General features: G+C 47.3%; 1 long non-coding RNA gene across 1 annotated transcript; it reads right to left on the reverse strand.

The window, feature by feature from the left end:
• Nucleotides 1-8,796: 8,796 nt before the first annotated feature.
• Nucleotides 8,797-15,718, reverse strand: LOC142584316 (uncharacterized). Its single transcript, XR_012828757.1, has 4 exons — nucleotides 15,639-15,718; nucleotides 14,563-14,662; nucleotides 10,553-10,618; nucleotides 8,797-8,918 (listed from the first exon to the last, which is right to left on the reverse strand). It is a non-coding gene; the product is annotated as an uncharacterized LOC142584316 (long non-coding RNA).
• Between the last annotated feature and the right edge of the window lie 1,229 nt (nucleotides 15,719-16,947).

Raw genomic sequence — 16,947 nt, forward strand, 5'->3', positions numbered from 1 at the left:
TTTCAAAACATATGTATAGGCTGAGTCTGCCGCAGCTGCAGCGTTCACGTACTTTGAATCGTAATAACACAAGGATTTATCATCCAAGTGAAGATAGTACGAACCTACAATAAGAACCGTACTGCCATGTTTCTAGAGAGAAGAAGTTTCGCCGTAGAATAAAAAAATATATATCTATCGTGATTCGGGGAAACGAGCCCAGCTGCACTGTTTCTCTACGACAGCCGCGGTCGAAAGTGCGCGAATAGTGAGGCTGGCAGACGCCATGCCTAGGGTGGATCGCATGAGAACGCTCAGTTATGGAAAATCGCTTAACTAATGTAATCCGGCAGAAACCATTCAATAAAAGGAATGAAATGGCAAGGAAATTTGACGGTCTCTATACAGCACTTCGAAGCTGCAAAAGAGACTCAGATTGCTTGCACAGGCAGAAGCCGGCCCAGTCGGTGAAACTCATTCCCAAGCATGCAAAAAATTTTTAATGCTATTAGTTTTTTTGGGACACTTCGCGCCCTTTTCGGCAGCTATCTATTCATATATATATTAGTGTCTCTAACACATTTTCCGTCAGCTGGAGTCACTCGGTAATCCAGCGTCTAATAGGTAGAGCATCGCGCTTCTGCGCTGACGGAATCTGGTTCAAAACCAACCGTCGGATCAACTCGCGTCACTTGATAAGAGTGACACCGGCCATGCGTTACTCTTTACCGAACCTCCTTCGTACCAATGTGGGTAAGTGGGTATGTGCCGCCGCTCTTCGATGGACCTCCTTGTCGCCAACTTCGGTCTCTGGGTATGTGGCACTGATCGTGTGCTGCTGATCAATGGACCTCTTTCACGCCACCATGGGTCACTGGGTATGTGTCACAGGATATGTGCCGCTCATGAACGACAATCCTTTTTTTTTTCTCCGGTGGTTGGCAGAATCCAACTAGCGTCATATATATTTCGACAATCTTGTGTGAATACAGTACATTCACACGCACGCACCACGCACGGAGTTCGCGGTGGCACCGCTAGGTAGCGCAGCGTGTCCAGTGGAAAGCGTAAGAGAGGAACCCGGCTGCACACACACCGTGCGCATGACGCGTTTAGCCGTTGGCAGTACGGCATGTGGCTACACATTGCTTCAATACTAATCGCATCAACGTCGAATCGTTGAAATTCATCGTGAGGTACGTGGTTTCTACCGGAATATTTTTTTTTACTGCGGAGCTTTCTATCTGATGAACTCGCACGAGCTACGGAGACATAAAGAAAAAGGCATGGCGGCTAAAGAGAATTGCTCTTGCTTGGTGTTTGGATCGCACCGCTGGTACGATCTGTTGGGAACTCGGCGCTGACGCCCGTGGTTGTACCTGGGTCGCAAGCCCCAAGGGTAGCGTTGGCCTGGCGGCCTGGGGTACAACTGGAAGCATCCGAAGGTCCCGGCAAAGCATGAGTCGACTGGTAACAACGAAACAACTTGTTTATTTTAACATCGCAAAGAGTTGGCGGTCAGGTTTGACCGAAGTAGAGAGACGGGAGAGCACTTCACTCAACAGAAGAAATCGGAGCCCTCCTTTTGGCGTCCGGGGGCAGCTGTTTTTATACTCTCGCAGTTGAGGGCAAGAAGGAACCCCTCAAAAGACGAGCACGTGAATGTACAATGGGCTAATGGTGACGCACACTGTCGTAGCGCTGCCGTAGCACCATGTCGAGCACAATCTCGTAGCACCCTGTCGTAGCGCTGCCGGTCGGGCACAATGACTGTAATGAGAGGATGATCCCTGCTTTCGCATCGCCTGGTTCGGGCACAATGACTGGAATGAGAGGATGATCCCTGCTTTCGCATCGCCTGGTTCGGGCACAATGACTGGAATGAGAGGGTGATCCTTTGCGGTCGCATCGCCGCAGTCGCGCCTGGAAACACCTGCCGATGAGCGTTGCGGCGACGACGATCGGGCCAAAATGTCTGCCGCCCCGCCGCAGTCGCGCCGGCAAAACCACGTGTCGCAGGCGAAACGCAACAGACCGCCCCGCCGGGGGAAGGAGATCCCGATGGACAGGGGACTGCATCCGCTGTCCGGAGGGATGTCGCTCGATGATGCTCATAACCGAAGTCGGGCGTCCCTCGACGTTTCTTGAGCGCAGCGCACAGAGAAGGCCTCGTTCTCTCGTTCAGGTTCGCACGGGACACTGCAAAGTGACTTCGGGAGAGTTCACATTTTTGTTCTCGTTCCCGGCAAGCGTTAGAACTACGCTGAAACTCAACCGCTCAGTCAGCAAGCACGGCACAACCCTCACTAAGCCCTGCCAGGCTCTTTCCCCTTTTTATACCACTGCCTAGTTCCTTACAGTAGTCTAGCATCACTCAGAACGCGTCCACAAATTGAAAAATTGCACTAGAAAGCATATCATCACTTTGAAACACTAAACAAAAGCAATATGTTAAAAAAAATCCTGCCTCAGGAAGAAAAACATCAGTAACAAACAATTTTGAGGCTGATTCCTACGTTAGGGGCTTCGACTTAAGCCATCGGCGTTACCGTTGAGACTCCCCTTTTTGTAACGCACCTCAAAGGAATATTGTTGTAAAGCGAGGCTCCAGCGCAGGAGGCGGCCATTTTTGGGAGAGATGGTCTGCAGCCATTGGAGAGGGCAGTGATCCGTCTCAATGATAAACCTCGAGCCGGCTAGATAGCATGACAATTTCTGAACGGCCCACACGAGACACGCACACTCTTTCTCGGTGGCGCTATACGCCTGCTCACGACTGGACAGCTTACGACTAGCATACAGGACGGGGTGTTCTACTTCTCCATTTTCCCGTTGGCACAGTACAACGCCCATGCCTCGCTCACTAGCATCGCACTGAACAACGAACCCTTTTGTATAGTCTGGCGATCGTAGCACAGGCTGGTTTGTTAGGGCACTCTTTAGGGCGCTAAAAGCTCTTTCCTTTGTCTCGTCCCAGACGACTGTTTGAGGCTCTGTTTTTCTTAGAGCATCCGTCAGGGGAGCCGCGATATCAGAGTACCTAGGGATGTACCTCTGATAGTAGCCGGCGACACCCAAGAACGACCGAATATCGGTCTTGGTGCGCGGTTGCGGAAAGTCTCGCACAGCGGCCACTTTTATTTCAGAGGGGCGGCGACGACCCTGACCAATCACGTGACCGAGGTAGACAACCTCGGCCTGTGCTAACTGGCACTTAGGAGCCTTGACTGTCAAGCCCGCTTCGCGCAGGCGGGTTAGCACTGCCCGCAAGTGTGCCATATGCTCAGACCAGGATGCGGAGAATATCGCTACGTCGTCTAGATACGGTAAAGCGAATTCTTGCTGTCCCCGCAACACTTTATCCATGAGACTTGAAAAACAGTATGGCGCGTTCTTCAAACCAAAACTCAACACTTTAGGACGGAATGTTCCCATTGGTGAAATGAACGCCGCATACCTACTAGCCTCTTCTGTAAGTGGAACCTGCCAATAACCCCTGACAAGATCTAGGGTGGAAATAAACTGAGCGCTACTAACTTTCTCAAGGCGCTCCTCGATGTTAGGGATCGGATAAATTTGATCCTTAGTGATGGAATTAAGCCTGCGGTAGTCGACGCAAGGACGAGGTTCCTTGCCCGGTACCTCAACTAAAATCAAAGGGGAGGTATAATCACTCTCACCTGCCTCAATAACACCGAGTTGTAGCATTTTCTTTACCTCAGCCTCCATAATATCGCTCTGGCGGGGTGACACCCGATACGCCTTGGATCGTACTGGCTCGGTGGAGGTAAGTTCTATATCATGAGTAAGTACAGAAGTCCTACCAGGCCTCTCAGAGAACAGACCTTGAAACTCTTGTAATAGCTGGTGTAGTTCGGTTTTCTGCTCGGGCGACAGCGGTGCTTTACTGGTAAGGTCACTAATGACTTGACCGGTGTCTTCCCTGTTCGTCACTGAGCCTAGTCCCGGAAGCTCGACCGGAAGCTCTTCAGGAACGTTTACCATCATGCACACCACTGCTTCCCTTTGTCTATAAGGTTTGAGCAGATTACAGTGGTAAACTTGCTGTGCTTTCCGCTTTCCTGGCAGACTTACCACGTAGTTAACGTCCGACAGTTTCTGAACAATTCGTGCTGGGCCCTCCCACTGCACGTCTAGTTTGTTGTTTAGCGATGTGCGCAATATCATGACCTCATCGCCAACCTCAAAACGACGGGCCCTGGCTGTCCGATCATAATAAACCTTGGCCCTCTGCTGGGCCTTTGTCATTGCTTCACCTGACAACTCCTGTGCCCTTCTTAAGCGTTTGCGGAGCTTAAGCACGTACTCCATCACGACTGGGTCGTCGCCCCTACCTTCCCACGATTCTCGAAGCATGCGAAGCGGAGATCGAAGCGAGCGACCGTACACCAGTTCAGCTGGCGAAAACCCCGTAGCCGCATGCGGCGCGGTCCTTAAAGCAAACATCACCCCAGGCAGACACAGCTCCCAGTCAGTTCGATGTTCAAAACACAACGCTCTCAACACGCGCTTCATGACGGAGTGGAGCTTTTCAACGGAATTCGACTGTGGGTGGTACACTGAGCTGTGTAGCAGCTTTACCCCACACCTTTCGAGAAAAGTTGTCGTCAAAGCGCTAGTAAACACTGTGCCCTGATCTGATTGGATTTCCGCAGGGAAACCAACTCGCGCAAATATGGACAGTAGTGCATTAACTATCTCAACTGAGCTGAGTTCTTTAAGCGGCACTGCTTCAGGGAACTTTGTCGCTGGGCAGATCACAGTCAAAATGTGTCTGTACCCCGTGGCTGTTACCGGCAGAGGTCCCACAGTATCAATAACGAGCCGTCTAAAAGGCTCCGTAATGATAGGTACCAATTTCAACGGCGCCCTCGATTTGTCCCCTGGTTTGCCCACCCGCTGACAAGTGTCACATGTCCTCACGAAATGGTCTGCGTCCCGAAAACACCCTGGCCAATAGTACTCTTGCAAGAGACGGTCCTTAGTTTTCTTAACTCCAAGGTGTCCGGACCACGAACCCCCGTGTGACAAGCGCAACAGATCCTGACGATAGCATTGAGGCACGATCAGCTGATCGAACTCCACTCCTCTGCAGTCTAGATACTTCCGGTACAGGACTCCACCTCTTTCCACAAAACGCGCAGTTTTCCTGGCGATACCTTCTTTGACATTGCAGCGCACGTTTTCCAGGCTGCCATCCTTTTTTTGCTCGGCTATCAAAGCCGTCCGGCTGACTTTTAGCAACCTATCAAGTCCGTCTGACGTAGGCGCGATGAGCAAATCAGTAGATAGCTCTTCTAACTTTCCCGCGTCGGGCGTTTCCTCTCCAGTATCTGGCGCCTTTAACGTTACAGACTCAAGTTTATTCAGTTCGGGCGTGCTCGGAATATCAGCTTGCTGCGCCTCTGACCCTTTTTCGTTGTTTGATAACGTCGGCCCCGCAACTACCGCCTTTGCAGCGAGCTCCCGAACCTTCGATCTGGTTAAGGCCTGAACACTAGCTTCACCAAACAAAAGCCCCTTCTCGCGCAGGAGGTGATCGGACCTGTTTGAAAATAGGTACGGGTACTGGGGGGGCAGCATAGATGACACTGCCGCCTCCGTCTCAAGCGCTCCGAAAGGTCCTTCAATAAGCACTTTTGCTACCGGCAGACACACGCTATGAGCTTCCACGGCTTGCTTGATCCATGCGCACTCGCCCGTGAACATATGGGGTTCTACGTAAGACGGGTGAACTACATCCATCGTAGCTTCGGAATCGCGAAGCACTCGGCACTCTTTCCCGTTCACGAGGAGGTCTCGCATGTAAGGCTCGAGAAGCTTCATGTTCTCGTCAGTGCTGCCTATTGAAAAAAACACAACTTTTGGTGTTGTTTCCGGACACTGCGCCGAAAAGTGACCCGGCTTCTGGCACGTATAACAAACGCGCGCTTGCCTCATCTCGAACCGCTTTCTGCGTTCGGCTTCGGCTGCTGCCGTCTCCTTAGGTTCGGTCGCACTGCTTCCACTCGCATCCGCACTACGCGTGTTCCCCTTTGCTCTCATGGGTGTGAACTTCGGCCTCTCAAACTTCGAGCCAAATTCACCCTTTTGACCGTCCTTAGCTCCGCGAGCCCGACGCGTCACAAACTCCTCGGCTAGCTCAGCGGCTTTAGCCACCGTACAAACGTCTGGCCTATCCAAGACCCAGTATCGCACGTTCGCCGGTAACCGACTATAAAACTGTTCTAGCCCGAAACACTGCAGAACTTTATCGTGGTCACCAAACGCTTTCTCTTCTTTGAGCCACTCCTGCATGTTCGACATAAGCCTATACGCAAACTCTGTATATGACTCACTTCTGCTTTTCTCATTTTCCCGAAACTTCCGACGGAACGCCTCCGCAGACAGCCGGTACTTTTTTAGAAGACTCGATTTCACTGTGTCGAAGTCCTCTGCCTCCTCTCTATCCAAGCGAGCGACTACGTCGGCGGCCTCGCCGGGTAACAAAGTGAGCAAGCGCTGTGGCCACGTTTCCCGAGAGAACCCCTGCTTCTCGCACGTTCGCTCAAAGTTAACCAGGAACAAACCAATGTCCTCTCCAAGCTTAAACGGCCGCATCAGGTCAGTCATTTTGAACAATACTCGTTCTCCTGCACCGTGTGCCTGACTTCCATTACGAGCGCGTTCCATCTCTACCTCGAGACGCTTCATTTCCAAAGCGTGTTCGCGCTCTTCTTTTTTCTCTTGTTGCTCTCGCTCTTTCTGTTCTTTACGTTCACGCTCTTCTTTTTCTTTCTGTTCTTTAAGTTCACGCTCTTCTTTTTCTTTCTGTTCTTTAAGTTCGCGCTCCTGTCTCTCTTTTTGCTCTTTAAGTTCGCGCTCCTGTTTCTCTTTTTGCTCTTTAAGTTCGCGCTCCTGTCTTTTTGACCTCTCCTCAATAGTCTCAAGGCATTCCGACAGCTCGTCATCCTCAGCCTCTAACTCAAGAATAGCCTTTAGCAGTTCAGGTTTTCTTAGTTTGTCTGAGACATCCAGACCCAACTCTCTTGCAAGCTCCAACAATTTCGGTTTGCGCAACGACTTCAAATCCATGGCTGCTCTGAATGCTGCTTTCTCTACTGCTTACTATTGTCTTGCCGCAAACTAACCCGGCAGCAACGACAACCACAATTACCAGCTCTGTTTCTGACACTAACAAAAAGCCTGGCAAAGCTCAGAAGAAGAAAGTCCCGCACTCACCAAACCTCGCAGCCAAGAGTCCAGCGCAGTTGTTCCGCTGCAGGCAACCAGTCATCACACAGGGCTCGTTGCACTGCTCCCGGATCGTCGATGAGCTGCTCAGCATACAGTCAACTGCATCTCTTCGCTGCTGGCCTCCGTTGTCGCGATCTCACCGCTGGCAGACAGTTGTTTGAAGTCGGAGGCGATCTCACCGCTGCCAACCAGATGTTTTGGAGCGCACCGCTGGTACGATCTGTTGGGAACTCGGCGCTGACGCCCGTGGTTGTACCTGGGTCGCAAGCCCCAAGGGTAGCGTTGGCCTGGCGGCCTGGGGTACAACTGGAAGCATCCGAAGGTCCCGGCAAAGCATGAGTCGACTGGTAACAACGAAACAACTTGTTTATTTTAACATCGCAAAGAGTTGGCGGTCAGGTTTGACCGAAGTAGAGAGACGGGAGAGCACTTCACTCAACAGAAGAAATCGGAGCCCTCCTTTTGGCGTCCGGGGGCAGCTGTTTTTATACTCTCGCAGTTGAGGGCAAGAAGGAACCCCTCAAAAGACGAGCACGTGAATGTACAATGGGCTAATGGTGACGCACACTGTCGTAGCGCTGCCGTAGCACCATGTCGAGCACAATCTCGTAGCACCCTGTCGTAGCGCTGCCGGTCGGGCACAATGACTGTAATGAGAGGATGATCCCTGCTTTCGCATCGCCTGGTTCGGGCACAATGACTGGAATGAGAGGATGATCCCTGCTTTCGCATCGCCTGGTTCGGGCACAATGACTGGAATGAGAGGGTGATCCTTTGCGGTCGCATCGCCGCAGTCGCGCCTGGAAACACCTGCCGATGAGCGTTGCGGCGACGACGATCGGGCCAAAATGTCTGCCGCCCCGCCGCAGTCGCGCCGGCAAAACCACGTGTTGCAGGCGAAACGCAACATTGGCTATCTTGCATTTGGAGAGGGGAAAGGTATACCTTTGGAAAAAAATATCAATGCGCCCTTATTCACTGTACTGTTGATTTCTGTTTTGTCTTTCTCGTATTGCCTTGCGGCATATCCATATGTGTGAAAATATTTAGCATCTCATTTTGTACCCAGGGTTATGTGTACTTAATGTGGTGTTCCATGTCCCACGCTGTTGAACTGCGTAAGGCTCAGAAACCTTGTCGAGCTCGGTGCAGATATTTTTTATTCCTTTAGATTCTTCTTGAAGTGGAAATTTATTTATTTATTTATTTATTTATTTATTTATTTATTTATTTATTTATTCATTTATTATCAGTTCACGTTTCCAGCGTAGTTTCCTACTCCTTTCAAGAAGATGACAACTTGCCGAGTCATGAAACATGCTCCACTACGAAGATTTCTGCCGAAACAGTCAACTCCTTGTGCTGTTTTGGTTGTTGAGCGCTACGTTACTTAGTAGAAAGCACCGTTACTGCCCCGGCTTATACTACATTGTCACTTCGACGGGAAGCAGCCATGTAAAATAAAGATTTCGACGGTGACTATACTGAATATATTAGGCGACAATCGAAGAGCGAATAAACAACAACGAATAATTTTCTATTAGATTTTATTGTTTAAAATTCTGGATGGCTAGTCACCAGATAGTCGGAGTCGTAACGCCTGGTTGTGGCGTAGTGTAGTCGTATGAACATGTAAAATCAATACACGAGTAATTTTCGCAGCAGTCAATGAAACTTCTGCACTGTTCAGAGAAAGAAGAAAAACACAGGTCACGCCTGAATAAATAGAAAGCAAAAACAGAATTTTTACAAAGCACCCCACCATTCCCACAAGAAACAACCTCTCCGTCCCTTTTTCTTTTTTTATGAGAGAGAGAGAGAAAGCATTTTATTGATAGGAAAGAAAGGTGATATGTCGAGGCCCTCAGTAAAAGGCCCGGCTGGCAGCGACCTCCAGGGCATACCCGTGAAAAGTGCAAGATACCGTTGGTATTAGTATGAAGTGCCATTTGGAAGGTAGAGTTCAGAAAGAGAGAGAGAGAATGGAGGGAGGAAAGGCTGGGTGGTTAACCAGGCTGAGTCCAGTTAGCTATAGATAGATAGATAGATAGATAGATAGATAGATAGATAGATAGATAGATAGATAGATAGATAGATAGATAGATAGATAGATAGATAGATAGATAGATAGATAGATAGATAGATAGATAGATAGAGGGAGAGAGAGAGAGGGAGCTCAGTGTTGTGAATGCGGTTATGCGGTGCATTGCGGGGAAGCATTGCCACAAAATGGAGAGAGTATGGCGCTCCTACCAAACCGACAATCGTTCACGACGTGTCTGCAAATATTGGCTCAAGTGAAAACATCATGTTTCTCAGTTCTGCAGACAAACATTATTTACCTTTTCAAGCAAGGAAGGCTGATATAGGCTAGTTGGGCAAGAAACTGCGGCAGGTTACACAAAGCGGAATTCTGCGATGCAAGTAAGCAACATTTATATGCGCCTCACGCTAATGAACACCCCTCATTATTTTTTCTCAAATACATCTTTCCATAAAGAAGAAGGTTTAGTTACCCATTTATTGTCTACTAGTTTTTTTTTAATATATGGGGTTTTACGTGCCAAAACCACTTTCTGATTATGAGGCACGCCGTAGTGGGGGACTCCGGAAATTTTGACCACCTGGGGTTCTTTAACGTGCACCTAAATCTAAGTACACGGGTGTTTTCGCATTTCGCCCCCATCGAAATGCGGCCGCCGTGGCCGGGATTCGATCCCGCGACCTCGTGCTCAGCAGCCTAACACCATAGCCACTGAGCAACCACGGCGGGTTGTCTACTAGTTTAGTGGCGGTTTAAGATTCTGTACAAGATTTTCATTTAAACATGACACTAGTTCACCCCAAGCGAACGAAACGCAGCTGCAGCGCACTGTGCGAATACTCCAAAAGGTTACGACGTGTGCTTGTGACGTGCAGAACGCCCCATGTATGCGGCTATTAGTTTTCTACAGAAGTTTCTTGCCAGATTATTTTGAATATATAGATTTAAGGTTACAAAAGAAATATTAATTGGAAGACATGACATTACCGCCTTAAGGAGTGGTCAAGAAGTTCTGGTAAATGAGCTGAACAAAAGCGACCTAACTGTTACGATGTAGATACAACGTGTTTACGTTCCGGCACAAGACTGTACGTAGCCAAAGTATTGCGTATCCCTCTGCTTGGTGTGGTTCAATATTAAATGGTCATTGTAGTAGGCAGTATTAATTGGTGGCACAGAAGACTGACGGAGCAAGAAACATTTTGACTAGGTAGTATTCGAACTTTCTGCCTAAGTGGCCACCTAACATAAATGCATACAATTCTTACTCACAATAGCTCCGGTTCTGTAGCAGTTATTGAATGGTGTACGTTTTCCAGTTAAAAGCGGAAGAATCTCCTGAAATCGGAGTAATAAGGGAAACTATAAAAGTCCAATTGCACCCGCTTAGGTTGCGCCACTAACGATAATATGAGCATGACCTGCCAAATAGCACATGCGAGGTGTACACACCCAAACGAAAAGCGGATAACGATTTCTGATTACCTTTTTCTTACAGCATATAAAGAGCAATTCATAGATATGAACATTTGCAAAAGATCACGTGAGCGAAGGTGGGGAGAAGGCAAGGAGAGAAAAAGTAGGTTTGCAACCTTATACATCGAAGGTATGAGAGGAAGAGATACACAGTGCTCAATGCGTGCACACCAGATGCACCAGAGCAAGCCCTCTAGGGGATGCTTTCCAAAAGCTTCCGTAGTGCGCAAAATAGCTTTTTGTGGCAGCGACTAATCTGCCCTTGGTCCCGGTATTTTAGGCTTGAGGGTGGCTGCAAAACAACATTGCTGTACCGCTTGTGGCTTGAGGCGACTTTTACGAACGCTTATTCTTGCCTCACATTCAAATGACCGGTAGTCCAACGTGCGACTCATGGTAGGTGCGAGGAAACCATCTAACTCCTGTTCTGTGCCTGTCCTCGGTGCGACGTCCGACGCCTCTTGCTTCGGACGACTTTGAACCGATTGGACTCTGGGCCGCGTGAGACAAATTTTGATATAATAAAGCGAAGCTTGCTCAGCCTCTTCCGGCCTCTTGAAGGTATAATCTAAACCTTTGAAAGGTACAATCTAAACGTTAATTAACCACGCAAGTGCACACTGACGTCAGAACGGCGCTCTGCTAGAAATCACATAAATTGCGCCGCCAAGTATACATAGGTACAGATAAAAGAAGTTACATGTCCGATTGTCGGTTTCGAACCCGGTTCTCTCAGCGCAGAAGACTGATGCTCTAACCATTATAGGCAAAGACGCGTGCCCACAAAGGCAGAATAAAAACACTTCTCATCTCTTACATTCTGTAACGAATTTTCATCGAGCAAGCCAATTGGATTGAATTTTGGCGTTTTACGGGCCAAAACCACGATTTCATTATGAGGTACGACGTAGTGGGGTACTCCGGATAAATTTTGACCACCAGGGGATATTTAAAGTGCCCACAATGCACGGGACGCGGGTGATTTAAAAAAAAAATTAAATTAAATTATCGGGTTTTACGCGCCAAAACCACTTTCTGATTATGAGGCACGCCGTAGTGGAGGACTCCGGAAATTTCGACCACCTGGGGTTCTTTAACGTGCACCTAAATCTAAGTACACGGGTGTTTTCGCATTTCGCCCCCATCGAAATGCGGCCGCCGTGGCCGAGATTTGATCCCGCGACCTCATGCTCAGCAGCCCAACACCATAGCCACTGAGCAACCACGGCTTTTTTTTTTTTCTTTATTTCCTCGTTACAGAAATGCCATGCGAATACATTGTGAAAAGAGAATCAGCTTAGCTTATGCTGACTCTCTAAAATTAAAATCGCTTGAATTTAGCCAACTCATCGAACAGCGGCAACCAATCGGGCGGTTCTTTCTGGGCTTTGTACACTTCACGCATGTAGACGACACTTTCAATAAAGTTTTCTCGCACAGAATGGGCATTCACATCAGCATGACATACCGACATTCTTGTGGACCATATACTATGGAGGCTCAGCAGCATAATAAGGTCATATGGAATATCGTTATTGCCTGTGTCTAAGTATCTGATACCACGTGGGTTAGTGTTCGATTCTCGCTAGAATATTTAAGTTCCGTCAAAAGAAAGAAATTGTACCATGATATGATAGACTCATTAATGCCAGTTCCAATGTATAGGTTAGCATACTATGGAGGTTCAGGCGATGATGTCCTCAAAAGGGTCAAAAGAATGCCTGTGAAACCATCGGTAAAATCATTCTTCTTCAAACTCCACACAAATACCTTGCCTGTAAAGACTTGGCTGGCCGACAAGGGAATATATGTGCCGTGGACCACCGATTGTATATTGTGTAAAAAACCAGAGACTGTCGATCACGTCTTCATTGACTGTTGGGATCCCTTTTTTCATTGGGACATCTTACAACGAACATTAAAGAAAGCATTACCAATAACTGAGCAACCACGGCGGGTGCGATTTTTCTTTTTTCATTTCACCCCCATCGAAATGCGGTCGCCGCTGCCGGTATTTGATCGCGCGATCTCATGCTTACCAGCGCAACACCATAGCCGCTAAGCCACTGCGACGGGTATGGAAGCGAACGCCCTGACACGTTTGGCGCGTTATCTAGCTGCGTCGCATGACAATCATTTGCTAATAAAAGAGAGGTTCAACTAAGTGTGGCCAACTAACAAGGTCGGCGTACATGGTGGTTCAAACGATTCAGTGATTAAACGTTGACGATATTCTCTATTCTGTCTCTTTCTGTCTATTTTTCATGTTCAGAATTCCCTCATTTGTGTCGTATTTGTTTCTTATGACGCGCAATTACGTTGACCTTGTTTCCTTATGTGCCGGTGCTTCTTTGATCTCTTATTTTCTTCTGGAAGTGGTTACAGGATACCCAGATCCCAGATACTACCTCAGATCCAGATCCCAAATACCTCGCACGCAAGTGTACGTTAGCGCATACTCGGCAGATGGCACTAGCATTCAAGTATGGGACCCTCTGCGGGTGTTTACATTTATTTACACTCCATTTTGATTGTATTCCCAGTCGCTGACTTTTTGCAACCTGTTTTCGGCATGTAGAGGTATCATTTATTACCATAATTATACGGCATACCATCATCAGCCTATTTTTATGTCCACTGCAGGACGAAGGCCTCCCTGCGATCTCCCATACGGCATACACAAGTCGCCTGACCGGCCGTTCTTAAAAACGATGCTCTTCTTTGCGAACCACGTCGGGTGTTGTGACCGTGGGGGCTGCGGCCTGGCTGTTCTCTGATGTCTGTTCAACCAATCACAGAAGAGTACGAGCACCGCTCGGTTCCTCGCAGCCCCACCAAATGGCGCTTGCCTCCGCGGCCGCGCGGCGCCGGTCATTCTGGGCGCATGTGTGTGTGTGTGTGTGTGTGTGTGTGTGTGTGTGTGTGTGTGTGTGTGTGTGTGTGTGTGTGTGTGTGTGTGTGTGTGTGTGTGTGTGTGCGTGCGTGCGTGCGTGTGTGTGTGTGTTCGCAGTATATCGATTCCGACTCATTAGATCTACTGCAGAATTTTCTGGAAGCGGTTACAAGATACAGTTACAAGACACGCCAAACCCGTGTGAAATCAGCAATAAATTCGCTTTCTAGAAAAAGTGAACGCGTGCATTTTCAAGCTGACGATGAAGATAGAAGGTACCGGACGCGTTAATTTCCGAAAACATCCATGTCTTGTTATTCAGCAAATTTTCATGCTGATTAAAACTTGTACTCGCTCTGCAAAGCCTATCAGGGTGGCTGAGGGACTCGTTCGACGTCTCTCTGTCGGTCTGTCTGTCTGTCTGCCTGTCCGTCCGTCCGTCCGTTTTTTTACGCCTACCCAGTGCCAATTAGAGGAAGCCTTTGCTTCGCATAAAAATGTAGAGCTGTTTTACCTTGTGCTTGAGTAATGCCAATGAAGAAGACTGAAATAATCTCGATCGTTAGTCTGTTTTGCGTACGAGTCAGTAGACGAGGTTGTTTTCCAGGCTGATCGCTTCCTCACGAGAATGTAGTATTTGATCATTTTCTTTGCACAAATGGTCCTTATGAGGCGTTTAAGGTGCATGAGGCCAGGAGACAGAATGAACAGAGCCATTAGAACGGCTCTGTTTAAACGAGTCCCGTCTTAATTGCCTGCGATTGAGTGATATACCATCTAAGTACGCCTTCGCTTAGCATTCAGTCCAATATTCTCAATTCAATCTATGTAGTGCAACTTGCGAAATCATAAACGTCAAGTTTTATTTTACACAGTGTATAGACTCGTAGAACAGGACACCAGTAAAACTTACCAGTTTTATATCACTCTCTGAATACTGAACTACGTTTAGGCAAACCAAAATGCTGCACATTATTACGGCGACTACTGCACTTTGCATATCTTGTGTATCACTGCAACGGGAAAAGAAATAAATGCTAATTTGTCCACAACAATCTGAGCATTAGCAATAAACTTTCTTCAGATGTGTGTAACGTGAATTAAATAGGAAAGGATTACGAAGACAATTATAATTTAGTCACAGGCAACCGTTCTGGCTCTTATTGGTACGAGGAAGCGACACTCGAAGACAACAACAATTTCGAATTACAACTCACGTATTTTGCTTGTATCTTAAACGAGCACATGCACAAGATTACTGGAGTAAGTCACGAGATTTAGCTTAGAGAGCTGCAGTCATTGACTCATGAGTGTTACCTAAGACGATGCCTATTAGAAGGTTTATTAACTGACTTCACCACGGATTTAACAATATTTGTTGCCGAAACATTTTAACGTTGTCGAAAACCGACATCTTAAATGTCGTGAATGTCTGTATACGTATATGTCACCTCTAATGTGTGCCTACATGCCGCAAAATAGGAATGCTCTCATGGAGAAGAAATACGCTAGACGATTATTGAGCGAGGAAAGCAATGCAGGATTGTTCGAATTGTCCAGAACCCTTGGGTTAGAAGGTATGCTGTCAAACGTCTATTTATTCATTTTTTTCCCTAATACAGGTTAGCCGTTGCTATCGCTTCTGCTATACATTGCGCAGGGGCGCCTAGTTTAGCTTTAAGCTAAATTTAGGCTGAAAAGATAACTCCAAATTTGTGAATGCATCTGTCACGCCAGCTTTGCAGGAGGTACATTATTAACTGTTCTGTCCTTCCTCCGGTGTCTTGAAGGCAAAAATCCACGGGCTAGTAAACGACGTACGGCGATTCTCCGACATTGAGTTCTTTACCATCTACTTCTTTCACTTACTGTCGTTTGCGTGCCTAAACTTTCGCGCTAGCACTGTCTTCCATCCCCTTCGTATCTTTGTCGCACGTACATATTTGACATGCACGGAAGGTTAATGAATGAAAAGGAGAAACGTCATACCTTGCGTGATGCCCCCAAAAGAAAGTACGATTCCAAGCCGTGTCACGAGAGCTCTTAGTAACGCACTTCGTTTGATTTCGTACACAGCTGCCTAGGAGATCTGAAGCCGTCTGCGCCCGAGGCTCTCTCTTTCTTGTGTGCGTTATTTGAAAGCGGTCGCTTTCAAACAAAGCAGAGCTTTAGAACAACAGAATGCCTCTGTGAATACCACGCGGTAAAATAAAAACATTTGCTAACTGCGAAGGCAGCCCCGTTCACAGTACTAAATCTTTTTTCACGCGCTCGCTCGACGAAAAATAATTATTAGGATATAAAAGTATTACAGAACATTTAGGGCAGGATTTAAGAAACGTAACCTGAGAAATGTTTCAGCATATCTTAATATGTAACTTGCTACAAGCTTTTTTTACAACTGGGTGTAGTGAGTGTGTACCTCAAATGTGAAATGTGTAGTAATTCGGAGCTTTCAAAACTTGTATTTTGCTGTTTGTCGCGAAAAATGCTAATATTCAGAGACTAACGCTGCATACATTATAGTCCTTTCAGAGCACTCAATTCTTGCTGAGATCTTTCTTTGCGGGGCGATTAATGTTGACTATCTTAAAACAAAACTGTACTTCGAATATTTCTTGTTCAGTATAAAATGTAAACTAAAGTATCGTGCCTTATAAGTTGGTGCAGTAGCTTCCCATGAGGTAGTGTACGTAGTGTAATAATAGAGTAATGTGTGAGCGTACAAAACTAATGCTATAGATTAGACAATTTCTGACTTCTCCTTTTTTTGTGTGATGTACGCAACTGCCTTTCTGCATGACATAGTAATGGACGTTGAGGAATTCGAACTGAGTACATGGACAGATTTTAGCATTCTCAGATGCCCCAGATGTAAGTAAGTTATATCTAATTTTATCAAATGCATAGCTTTACAGGACCCTTTGTTCGCAGTTGTTTTTCCAAAAGCTTAAGCTACAGGGTGTTTCACGTAACTTGAGCCAAGCCTTAAGAAATATGCAAATGCTATGTAGCTGGACCGAACCAAAGCAATGTTGTTTGCCGTCCCTTAGAGACACTCCAATTATTTTTTGCATTTTACCAGGTAAAAATAGCGGTCGCGTAAGCTGCAGTTCTCGTCAACCCGCCGTGGTGGCTTAGCGGCTATGGTGTTGCGCTGCTAAGCACGAGGTCGCGGGATCAGACACCCGGCCGCGGCGACTGCATTTCAATGGGAGCGAAATGCAAAAATGCCCGTTTCCCGTACATTGGGGGAACGTTAAACATGCACAGGTGGTGAAAATTATTTCAGAGTAGC

This window comes from Dermacentor variabilis, chromosome 6 (genome assembly GCF_050947875.1).
Source record: "Dermacentor variabilis isolate Ectoservices chromosome 6, ASM5094787v1, whole genome shotgun sequence".
Classification (NCBI taxonomy): domain Eukaryota; kingdom Metazoa; phylum Arthropoda; class Arachnida; order Ixodida; family Ixodidae; genus Dermacentor; species Dermacentor variabilis.